The following is a 13,508-nucleotide window of genomic DNA, read 5'->3' as shown; positions in this document are numbered from 1 at the left end:
CAATTTCTCTTTGTTATGAAGTCTTTATTTCATCTTCATTTACAAATGAGAGCTTTGCAGGGTATGATAATCTGGGATGATAGTTTTTTTCTATTAGGACTTGGGCTAGATTTTGCCATTTTCTCCTAGTCTGCAGGGTTTCTGATGAGAGTCTGCTGTGAGTCTAATTGGAGATCCTCTGAAAGTAATCTGGCATTTCTCTCTTAGGCATATTAGAATTTTGCTTTTTGTTTCACTTTGGTTAGTTTGATTACAATGTGTTATGCAAAGGATGTCTTCTGGTCATGTCTATTTGAAGTTCTGTGTGCTTCCTGTACTTGGACATCTTTTTCTTTTTCCAAACCCAGAAAGTTTTCTGCTAGTATTTCACTAAAAATGCCTTCTAATCCTGTCTCTCCCTCTCCATGCCTGCAGGAATTCCTAGAACCCGAATGTTGTGTTTTTTTTTTTTTTTAATAGTATCCTGTAGATTCCCAACAGTATTTTTTAGATTTCTAATTTCCTCTTGTCTTTGGTTTGACCGTATACTTTTCTGTGCTCTGTCTACTAAGTCTGAAATTCTCTCTTCTGCCTCACTGCTTCTATTTTTAAGGCTCTCTACTACATTTTTTATTTGTTCTATTGAATTCTTCATTTCACTTTGATTTCTCTAATATCTAAGTTTCATGTTCTGTTGAATTATTCATTTTGTTTTGATCCCTCTTTATAATTTCAATTTCATGGGAAAGATTTTCTTTAATGTCCTTCATGGATTTCAGTAGTTTGTGCATTTGTTTTTGATTACTTCTATGTAATCTTATAATCAATTTTTGAGTTCTATTTCTTGCATTTCTTCTATCTCATCTTCATGATGTAGTATTGAAGTTTCATGTTCTTTTGGGAGTGTCATAATGTCTTGTTGTTTCTCATATTGTTGCATTTGTTGTTTAGCATTTTTGAGATACTCATTGGTTTCTTTTTTATTTTTTTTCCACTGTGGTGGATTTTATCTTTGTACTAGGACTCTGTAGATAAGTTGACTGTCTGCTTTCACTGAATCTCTGGAGGCTTGTAGTGAGTGTGGCCAGAGAACTCTGTTCAGTCTCCAGGGTTAAGGGTGTGCCTAAGGTGACATAACCAAGTTTGGCATGTTAAGTCTTCTCTCTCCTTTTTTCAGTCAGAAGGGAAGTATATGCTGCTCAGTTGGTCTCTTCTCGATGGAGACCAATGCCTGAGTACTAGCCCCAGTAGGTATAATATTCATCTGCTCTCTGCAGAGAACCACACAAAAGATCTGTGTAGTCCTCAGTGTAAGTTCAGATTCTCCAGCAATGTCTCTCATCAGGTAACCAGGAACCTCCAAGCTGTGGCATTTCCCACTGAGAGTGCTCAAAGTCTCAGCCACACTGTGAGTCTTCCTACGCACCCTCAGTTTTTTATTTTTTCACAGTCCTGCTTCAGAAGCTTCACACAGTCATGAGTTCCTAGGTTCCTGTTATTTCTCCCCACCAAAGTCAGGAGTCTCCACTCAGCTGCCTGCCAGGTGCAGAAACAAGCTGGCACAGCTGTTATGTATGTCCAAAATGGCTCCTGCTCTATCAGCTTGCATGCCTTTGTGAGGTGATTGGAGAGAGAGAAATGTGTCTGTACTGTGCCTTTTTTTTTCTCCTCTAATTTGGTTGGCACACTTTCTCCCATGGAGAGTTAAGTCTCATTCCCTCTAAGTTCCTGCCACTTTTTTGCTGGTGGCTCAGGCTACTGTGTTCTTGTCTCACCCCACTTTCCAGTTCTGGTGCATAGGCTCTCAGCTGTTGGAGTTGTGAGCCGTGGGCACCACACCCTCCATGTGGGTCCACCATGTCCCTCTAATGTCAGTAGTTTCCTCTGTCATTTTTTTGCTAACTCTTCCCTGAGACTGCTCTATTTCCACTTTTTTCAAACCATCTCCTGGGCTAGAGCAGTAAGCTCCCTCCCTACTCTGCTATCCAATTATTAGCGTATCTCTATATGATTATGACTCTGTTTCTGCCAAATTACTAATTTATACACCATATAATCAAAATTAAATGCTGTCCATGGAATGCATATTTATTTTGTCATTTACTGCTCTCACCTGCATGTGTAATGAGTAACTCAATTTGTGACATTCCTAACACAGGGAAATGATAGGTACCATGGCTTGATTTATAATTGTGTGGTCATCAACTCACTCTAAATGCTGAAAGTTGTCCCAGCAGCTGTCATGTGTATAGGATTTGAGTACATTGCAGTGCCAGTACCATCATGGTCATCAGCATAGGATACATTCTTAATGTTTCTAGATGCTCCTGGAACTGTAAATTGTTTTTTGCTTGTGGAAATTTTCCAAGCTACAAGTCTGTATCATACTGTATTTTTCCAGTTTATTTTGGACTGTTTTTTCACCAAATACTCATCCACATATTTGTTTTTTAATTATGGCTCACATTAAAATACATGTTGTTACTAAGGGCAAAGGGAAGTTTTAATTTCCCATGTGCATCAGTTTTTTATTTTTTATTTTGTCTTTCATTTTATTAATTTCATCTGAATATGTCAATATCCACATGGAAACCAATCTTAGCACTGACAAGGTAAGATGATTCTTTGGGCACTTACATTTTTATGTCATGAATGCACTAAATAATGTTCAAGTTGTCTTAGAAACCTCCATCTTTATGGCCTATCAAACAATTTTAGAACGTTACATTCTTTTACACTTTCAAGGGCACTTTTTTATAACTTCTTTATATTTAGAGAATCAAAATTGTCATTCTCTTTAAAATTTCCATGCATTAGATCAGACAATTTTATCTTGGTTTTAAAATTACTGAATTCAGTGGCATAAGCTTTCTTTGATTTAAGAGAGGAAAATTTTTCTGTATTTAAATGTGTATTTAGGGCTATTTTTATTAATATCTGTTACATCTCCTTGTAACCTTATTTCTGCTTCTAGTAAATTTAACATTTGTACACACAACTTTGAATATACAACATATATTGAAATGAATACATTTCTCTTTTTCATGCTGATTCAAATTTATTATTACCACCTCAATAAATATCAATAACCAAATTTGTGCCAATTCTAGTGCAGGGAACTTCAGGTTACCATGATTTACTTTATCATTGTAAGGCCATCAACTATCTAAATTCTGGAAGATGTCCAAATTTTATTTTCACAGTATATGAGAACAATTTAGGGCCAGTTCCATAACTCATTAGCAGGAGATTTCATTCTTCGCCTTACAGACATTCATGGAACTTGAAATTAACCTTTAATTATGAAAATTTAAGTTAATTTTTAAATTCACTGAAGTCACTCTTTTGCACAAATATTTTCATCTAGGCCAATTGTAGCCCTGTGAATTTGTGGCCATGGTGATTTCACTTTTATTGTAAGATCATCATCACCCCCAACATTCTGTAAGTTGCCTGGAAACTGTCAGGTACACAGTGTCTCAGGGCCATTTTAGCCAAGGGTAATAATTCTTTCTCCTCAATATAATATATATATATATGAATATATGTAACTTATATGATATACATATATTTTATACATATATAAATGTGCCACTGTGTGTCTAGATACTAGCATATTTCCTGAAAATTATGTGAGAAAATAGTGGGATCTTAATGTTATTTTTATCCCAGAATTATGTATGTTCATTTAATTTTAGAGGTTGGTAGACTTGGAGACACAGAGAAACAGATTATGAACTACAACTTGGTGGCTTATTCTTCTTTCTTGTAATGATCAGAAACTGGATTATTATGGAAATCTGTGCTTTTCTTTACTGATGATAAATTCATTATAAAAATTTCAAAGTGTTGCTCTATATACTTATATTATAAATTATTTATATGTACATTTACATTGTAATGTCATAAATTAAGCATGCACACGTATATTTGATTATAAACACCTTTAAAATTCTCCTGGTTATTGCTATAAATTTTTTGAATTTTAAATATTTACTTATTTTTAAAATTTTATTTAAGTAATATGTTTGATATATTTCATATATACAGATTAATGAACATGGTACTTTCCCCAATACCCTCCCTCCCACACACAATCCAACCCTTTCTCCTCTTCCCTCTCACATTCCCACTTAATTTTTATAAAATCTGTTTTCAGTTTACTTAATGATTGTATAGTTAACCCTACACTAAGTAAGAGTTCAACAAATCAGCAAATAGTATAAAGAAAAAAAATAAATTAAAAAAAATCACTGTTCCTCAATGGAAGAGAAAGGGCTGTAAACAATCATCAAATCTCAAAATGTGTATCTAACTCCAATACATTAAATTTTAGGTACTCTATTAGCTACTTCAGATCAGGGAAAACATATCTGTCTTTTGAGGACTGCCTTATTTCACTAAGTATACTGGTTTCCAGTTGCATCTATCTCATTGCAAAAGACAGGGTTTCTTTTTTTTCTTTTTTTTTTATAACAGTAGTATGCCATAGTGTGTATATAACATAATTTTCTTATCAAGTCAACAATTGATTGATATCTGGATTGTTCCCAGATCTCAGCTATTGTGAATTATGCTGCAATGAACATGGGGTTATAGAAAACTCTTTCATATGCTAATTTCTTTTGGTTTGGGTAAATTCTAAGGAGTGGGATGGCTGGATCATATGGTAGGTCTATAATCCGATTTGTAAGATATCTCCATACTGTCTTTCACAGTGGCTTGCACCAGTTTACATTCCCACCAAGAGTAGACCAGAGTAACTTTTTCCTCACATCCTCATCAGCTTTTGTCATTTATTGATTTCTATATGCAGGCCATTCTCATTGTGAAACCTCATTGCTTTTTTGATTTGCATTTCCCTGATGGCTAGTGATCCTGAGCATTTTTGCAAGTGTCTGTTGGCCATTTGAATTTCCTCTCTCACAAAATGCTCAAATCCCTTTCCCAATTCTCCACTGGATTGTTTGTTTTGTTGTTTAATTTCTTTAGCTCTTGATAGATTCCGGATGTCAATCCTTTTTTTTTTTTTTTTTGACAGGCAGAGTTAGTGAGAGAGAAAGAGAGACAGGTCTTCCTTCGATTGGTTCACCCCCTGCCCCAAATGGCTGCTACAGCTGGTGTGCTGCGCCAGTCCAAAGCCAGGAGCCAGTTACTTTCTCCTGGTTCAATCCTTTATCAGTTGTGTGATTTGCAAATACTTTTTCCCATTCTGTCAGTCACCTGTTCACTTTGCTGAGTGTTTCTTTTTCAGTACAAAAGGGTCTCAGCTTGATGTAATCCCATTTGTCAATTTTAGCTTTGATTTTCTGTACTTCTAGGGTCTTTTCCAGGAAGTGTTTGCCTATGCCAATGTCTTGCAGAGTTCCCTCAATGTTCTCTAGTAATTTGATGGTATTGGGTTATACATTTAGGTGCCTGATACATTTTGAGGGATTTTTTTGTGTAAATTTTAAGGTATGGATCTTGTTTCATACTTCTGCATGCATAGATCCAGTGTTGCTAGCACTATTTGTAGAAGAGACTGTTATTGTTCCAGGGATTGAATTTAGCTTCTTTGTCAAAGAGAAGTTAGTTGTAGATATGTACATTAATTTCTGGAGTTTCTATTGTGTTACATTGTTCTATACATCTGATTTTGTGCCAGTATCAGGCTCTTTTTGTTATAACTTCCCTGTACTATCTTAAAATCTGGCTTGAGATGCCTCCAGCTGTTTTTTGTTGTTGTATAAGATTGCTATAGCTATTTGGGGTCTCTTGTTTTTCCATACGAATTTTAGCATCTTTTTTTTTTTTACATCTGAGAAAGAACATTATAAAACAATAAAAAAGATATATAAGAAGACATTAAAAAATTGAAAAATCTTCCATGTTCATGGATTGGAAGGGTCAACTTCATCAAAATGTCCCTACCACCAAAAGCAATTTACAGATTCAATGTGATCCCAATCAAAATACCAATAACATTTTTTGCATATCTAGAAGAAATGATGCTGCAACTCATTTGGAAACACAAGAGACCCTGAATAATTAAACCAATCATATAGAACAGAAACAAAGCTGGATGCATCACAATATCTGATTTCAAGACATACTACAAGGCAGATATAGTCAAAACAGACTGGTACTCCTACAAAAAATGGTAGACCAATCAAACAGAATATAAACTCCAGAAATCAATCCATGCATCTACAACCAACTTATCTTTGTCAAAAGTGTATATTTTGCTTACATTCCTTTGTTTTCCTTACTTTCTGTTTTTAATGTAGATTTGTGCTATTTTTCAAAAAAAATTCCTTACATGCGATTATCTCATTATTACTGATATTATCAAGTAACTGACTTCCATTCACACTAATAAAAGTATAATTTACATTCCAGTTAGTATACCTCTTTGTATATTTTGTTTTTTTTTTTCTTTGAATTTACACTTGTCTATTGTGTAAATTGTTAGTAGCCTAATGAAAGTCCATCCTGTGGGGTCGGTGCTGTGATGCAGCTGGTTAACGCCCTGGCCTGGAATGCCAGCATCCCATATGGGCACCGGTTCTAGTCCCGGCTGCTTCACTTCCAGTCCAGCTCTCTGCTGTGGCCTGGGAAAGCAGTAGAACATGGCCCAAGTGCTTGGGCCCCTGCACCCACGTGGGAGAACCAGAAGAAGCTCCTGGCTTTGGATCAGTGCAACTCTGTCTGTTGTGGCCATCTGGGGAAAGTCCATCCTAGGACTAAACCTATCAGTATTCTGCTCGAATTTTATGTTAGAAGATCATAAACAATGGCAAATTTTGTGAATTTTTGCCACTTTTATGTATACAGTTCATTGGAAGCAATTTTGGCCAATATTATCGTTCTCTGTTTCCAGGTAATATACTTTTAACTTTCTCTGGTGGTTTATCAGAATGTACATAAATCTGTGATTATTAGCATTTTCCTAAGTGTCACTGTAGATGTCAGTATCTTACATTTCAGCATTTTTTGATAAATGGCATGATATTTTCTTTATTTATCATTGTTGATTTTTTCTTTTATTTCTCAAGTTTAATGCACATTTAGTATATGTTGTGTAAGTTTGTCATTCAGTTATTGCTCCTATATTATTCCTGTCATTTTCAGTAATAAGAATATAGGTTATATATTAACATGCACATATTTTTAAATTTTTATCTTTTATTTCTGTGATACATACACATCATGATGTAGTGTATATCAATCCTAGTACAGAGAACTGTAGCCTTTCCTGGTTAACTTTTTCATTGTGTTTTTGTCAATTTGATGAAAATTATTTATGTTTACTTTTCAGTATTCCTTGATTTAAATTCCTTGAATTTAAAAATTTGCTGACAGTAAAATAATTTCCTGGGTTATTGTTCACAAAGTTTTTTTATATCTACTGATCACTCTATTATCCTAATTCCAATTACAATTATCAAAATGCAATTTATGTTATAAAATTTGCATTTATTTATTGTCTTAATTCACTAATATGACCTGTTAAAATGATCGATATCTGATTATAAGCCAATCTAACTACTATTAAACTTAGTCCTTCATTTTTTATCAAAAGAAACCTTTTATATAAGGAATACAGACGATGAATTGCACAAGTACAGCTTTAAGAATATAGTGATTTGTTCCATGGAGCATGCCTTCTCACATTCCCACTCTCTTCTTTCCTCTCTTATTCCCCATCATATTTTATACTAAATTTTATTTTCAATTAACTTTATACACCAAAGATTAAGTTTATAGTAATTGAAGAGTCCAACAAACAAACAAAAAAAGAAGGCTATTCAAAGTCATTGCTCTTCCCAAGTTAATTTCCCTTCTTTTTTTTGAGAAACTTTATTTTTTAAAAAGATTTATTTATTTATTTGAGGGCTGGCACTGTGGCACAGTAGATTAATCCTCCTTCTGAGGTGCCGGCATCCCTTATGAGCACCAGTTCAAGACCTGGCTGCTCCTCTTCCAATCCAGCTCTTTGCTATGGCCTGGAAAAGCAGTAGAAGATGGCCCAAGTCCTTGGGTCCTTGCACCCATGTGGGAGACGCAGAAGAAGCTCCTGGTTCCTGGCTTTGGATTGGTGCAGCTCCAGCCATTGCAGCCATTTGGGGAATGAAACAGCAGATGGAAGACATTTCTGCGTCTCCTTCTCACTGTCTGTAACTCTAACTTTCAAATAAATAAAGAAAATATTTTTAAAAAATATTTATTTATTTATTTATTTATTTGAAAGAGTTACACAGGAGAAGCAGAGAGAGAGAGAGAGAGAGGTCTTCCATCTGATGGTTCACTCTCCAATTGGCCACAATGGCCAGAGCTGCACCAAGCCAAAGCCAGGAGCCAGGACTTCTTAGAGGTCCCCCACTTGGTCACAGGGGCCCAAGGACTTGGGCCATCTTTTACTGCTTTCTCAGGCCAAAGCAGAGGCTGGATCAGAAGTGGAGCAGCTGGGACTTGAACCAGCACCCATATGGGATGCTGGTTCTTCAGGCCAGGGTATTAACCTGTTGCACCACAGCACTGGCCCCAAGAAACTTTATTAACTTTAAAGAAGCACCCAAGAGAGGCCAGCACCATGGCTCACTTCGCTAATCCTCTGCCTGTGGTGCCAGCATCCCATTTGGGTTCTGGGTTCTAGTTCTGGTTGCTCCTCTTCCAGTCCAGCTCTCTGCTGTGGCCTGGGAAGGCAGTGGAGGATGGCCCAAGTTCTTGGGCCCCTGCACCCACATGGGAAACCAGGAGGAAGCACCCAACTCCTGGCTTTGGATCAGCACAGCATGCTGGCTGTAGCAGCCATTTAGGGGGTGAACCAATGGAAGGAAGACCTTTCTCTCTCTCTCTCTCTCATGAACTCTGCCTTTCAAAAAAAAAAGAAGAAGAAAAGAGAAGCACCCAAGAATGATTCATCTTTTGCAAGCACTTAGACATAATTTTAGCTTATGAGACATAAGGATATCCTCCTCTTAATCCATTAGAAGAAAGTAAGTCTTTGGGAACAAGTTTTATCATTAATTAAAGAAGCACCTAAGAAAATAAGCGATGAAGTTGGACACTTTGACATAACTTAAACTTATGAAAATAAGGGATGAAGTTGGACACTTTGACATAACTGAAACTTATGAGACATAAGAATATCCTCCACTTAATATACTAAAATGGAATAAATCTTTGAAAACAAGCTTTACTGCTAACTCTCCTGACACAACTCTTTGAAGGCAGAGATCTTGCATGGGTAGTGCACAGTGACTACTGTTGTTATTTTAACAATTAACACCCTTATGTATGCCACCAGTGATCACTGAAGGCTCTTGACATGAGCTGCCTAGGCTATGGAAGCCTTTTGAATATACAAGTTCTGTAAGAATTTAGAAAAGACATTAAGCAAAGTGGAAGTTTTCCCCAAAGAAACCTTTTATTTAAGGAATACAAATTTCATAAGTACAACTTTAGGAATATAGTTATTCTTCCTACTCTACCTACCCTCCCACACACACACTGATACCTGTCCCTTCTCCTTCTACCATTTCCAATCCCATTCTCCATTAAGATTCATTTTCAATTAGCTTTATATAAAGAAGATCAACTCTAAAATAAGTAAAGATTTCAACAATTTGCACATACACACATACACATACAAAACTGAGAACAAGTTTTACAGTACAATTCATTAAGGACAGAGGTCCTGCATTGGAAGATAGTGGACAGTGTCTCTTGTTTTTAAATTAAAAATTAACACTTCTATGTATGATGTCAGTGATCACCCAAGGTTCTTGACATGAGCCACCTAGGCTATGGAAGCCTTTTGAATCCACAAGCTCCATCAGTATTTAGATGAGGTCATCAGCAAAGTGGAATTTCTCTTCTCTCTTCTGAGGAAAGTACATCCTTCTTTGATGACAACTTCTTTCCCCTGGGGTCTCACACTTAAAGGTTCTTCATGTAGGACATTTTTTTGCCACTGTGTCTTGGCTTTCCTTGCCTGAAATGCTCTCATGGTCTTTTCAGCCAGAATAGAATGCCTTAGGTGCTGGCTCTGAGGTCAGAGTGCTTCTTGAAGTGATTGTCATCCTATGAGTCTGCTGTATGGACTGCTTCCCATGTTGGAGCACTCACTCCTTTTTAATTCTAGTATTATTACCAAACAATAAATGCTATTTATATGATCATTTTAACACTTAACCTATCTATATGATAATTTTAACACTTAATCATATCCATAATATCACTTTAACACTTAAAATGCTATTTTTACTCCAAACTTAAGAAAATTTGGAGTCCCCTGGCAAGTTTTTTTTTTTTTTTTTGACAGGCAGAGTGGACAGTGAGAGAGAGACAGAGAGAGAAAGGTCTTCCTTTTTGCCGTTGGTTCACCCTCCAATGGCCGCCGCTGCAGCCGGCGCACCACGCTGATCCGATGGCAGGAGCCAGGAGCCAGGTGCTTTTCCTGGTCTCCCATGGGGTGCAGGGCCCAAGCACCTGGGCCATCCTCCACTGCACTCCCTGGCCATAGCAGAGAGCTGGCCTGGAAGAGGGGCAACCGGGACAGAATCCGGCGCCCCGACCGGGACTAGAACCCGGTGTGCCAGCGCCGCAAGGTGGAGGATTAGCCTATTGAGCCACGGCGCCGGCTTTTTTTTTTTTTTCCATGGCAAGTTTTTAAAGTGCACCCTTAGGGGACAGTGCTGTGGCACAGCAGGTTAAAGCCCTGGTCTGCAGCACTGGCATCCCATTTGGGTGCCAGTTTGAGTCCCAGTTGCTCTACTTCCAACCCAGCTCTCTGCTGTGGCCTGGAAAAACAGTAAAAGATGGTCCAAGTCCTTGGACCCCTGCATCCACACAGGAGACCCAAAAGAAGTTCCTGGCTCCTGACTTTGGATCAACGTAGCTTTGGCTGTTACAGCTATCTGGGGAGTGAATCAGCAGATGGAAGATTTTCTCTCTCTCTTTCTCTCTCACTCGCTCTCACTCTCGCTCTCTGTCTTTGTCACTCTGCCTTTCAAATAAATAAATAAATATCTAAAAAATCAATAAATAAAATAAACTCTACCCTTAGCTATAAGTCCATAGGAATATATTCAGAACTGTACAGCTTTACAGTCCCAAACATAATACTTATAAATTTGGAACATGGCATTTCTCCCCACTGTGCCCACCTTCCCAACCACACTCCCACCCCTTTTCTTCCTCCCTTTCTTATTCCCAATCTTATTTTTTACTATGATCTATTTTCAATTAACTTTATGTACGTATGATCAACCCTTTCCTAAATAAAGAGTGCAACAAATAGTAAGAAAAAAACAGTCATGACAAGAGCTGCTCAGAGTCATTTCTTCTCAAAATGTCAATCTCACTGCTACAGATTGCCTTTTATGTTGTCTACTACTTATCAAGGGTCAGGGAGAATGTATTGTATTTGTCATTTTGGAACTGGCTTATTTCACAAAATATGGTTTCCAGTTTCATCCATTTTGTTGCAAATCACTGGATTTCTTTTTTTTACCACTGTGTAATATTCTACAGTGTACATACCCCATAATTTCTTTATCCAGTATTCAGTTGACAGGATTTGGAATGATTCCATGTTTTAGCTATTGTGAATTAAACTGCAATAAACATGGGGATGGGGTATAGATATCTTACATATACTGTTTTCATTTTCCTTGGGTAAATTCCCAGGAGTGGGATGGCTGGGTCATATGGTAGGTCTATATTCAGATTTCTGAGCTACTGCCATACTGTCTTCCACAGTGACTTTACCAGTTTACATTTCTACCAAGATTGAATTAGGGTACATTTCCCCCCATATCATCACCTGCATTTGTTGTCTGTTGATTTCTGTATGAAAGCCATTCTGACCGTTTGAGGTAAAACCTTATTGTGGTTTTGTTTTGCATTTCTCTGACAGCTAGTGATCCTGAGCATTTTCTCATGTGTCTGTTGGTCATTTGGATTTCCTCTTTTGAAAAACACCTGTTAAAGTCATTTGCCCATTTCTTAATTGGGTTGTTAGTTTTGTTGTTATTGAGTTTCCTGATCTCTTTATATATTCTGATAATTAATCATTTATCAGTTTTAAAGTTTACAAATTTTGGGGCTGGTGCTGTGTGTTGCAGGTAAAGCCACTGCCTGCAGTGCCGGCATCCCATATGAGTGCTGGTTTGAGAACCGGCTGTGCCACTTCTGATCCAGCTCATTGCTATGGCTTGGGAAAGCAGTAGAAGATGACCCAAATCTCTGGGTACCTGCACCCACGTGAGAGAACTAGAAGAAACTCGTGGCTCCTGGCTTTGGATTGGCACAGCTCCAGCCATTGTGGCCAGTTGGAGAGTGAACCATCATGATGGAAGACCCTTCTCTCTCTCTTTCTTTTCTCCTCCTCCTCCTCCTTCTTCTCCTCTTCCATCTCCTCCTCCTCCTCCTCCTTCTTCTACTCCTTCTCCTTCTCTCTCTGTGTAACTCTGACTTTCAAATAAATAAATAAATCTTTAAAAAAAGTTTGCAAATATTTTCTTCCATTCTGTCCATTGTCTTTTCACTTTGCTGATGTTTCTTTTGCAGTACAGAAGCTTCTGAATTTGATGTGTTCCCATATGTCAGTTTTAGCTTTGATTGCATGTGCCTCTGGGATCTTTTCCAGGAACTCTTTGCCTATGCCAATGTCTTACAGATGTTCCCCAATGTTCTCTAATAATTTTATGATATCAGGTCATAGATTTAGGTCTTTAATCCATTTTGAGTGGATTTTTGTGTAAGGTAGTGGTCTTGCTTCCTACTAATGCATGTGGTGATCCAGGTTTTTCAGAACCATTTGTTGAAGAGACTCCTTGTTCCAGGGATTGATTTTATTTTTTAAAGGTTTAGTTATTTATTTGAATGTCAGAGTTACACAGAGAGAGGAGAGGCAGAGAAAGAGAGAGAGAGAGAGGTCTTCCATCCACTGGTTCACTCCCCAAATGGCCACAATGGCTGGAGCTGCAGCAATCTGAAGCTAGGAGCCGGGAGCTTCTTTTGGGCTTCCCAAGTGGGTTCAGGGGCCCAAAAACTTGGACCATCCTCTACTGCCTTCCCAGGCCATAGCAGAGAGCTGGATCATAAGAGGAGCAGCCAGGACTAGAACTGGTGCCCATATAGGATGCTGCCACTTCAGGCCTGGGCATTAACCTGCTGAGCCACAGCACCAGCCCCCAGTGATTGATTTTAGATTCTTTGTCAAAGATCAGTATATGTCGATGTTTGCATTGATTTCTGGTATTTCTGTTCCATTGGTCTATCCATCTGTTTTTGTACCAGTACCAGGCTTGAAGTCTGGTATTGTGATGCCTCCAGCTTTGTTTTTGTTGTATAAGATTGCTATGACTATTTGGGGTCTCCTGTTTTTCTGTATGAATTCCAGCATCATTTTTCCTACATCTGAAAAGAATGTCCATGGTATTTTGATTGGTATCACATAGAGTCTGTAATTTGCTTTCGGAAGAATGCATATTTTGATGATATTTTGAGTAATATTTTGTTAAGGATTTTTGCGTCTA

The sequence above is a fragment of the Oryctolagus cuniculus genome, chromosome 8, assembly GCF_051225735.1.
Source record: "Oryctolagus cuniculus isolate XC-2025 breed Fujian yellow rabbit chromosome 8, ASM5122573v1, whole genome shotgun sequence".
NCBI lineage: Eukaryota > Metazoa > Chordata > Mammalia > Lagomorpha > Leporidae > Oryctolagus > Oryctolagus cuniculus.
Note: the sequence above shows the minus strand (reverse complement) of the source record.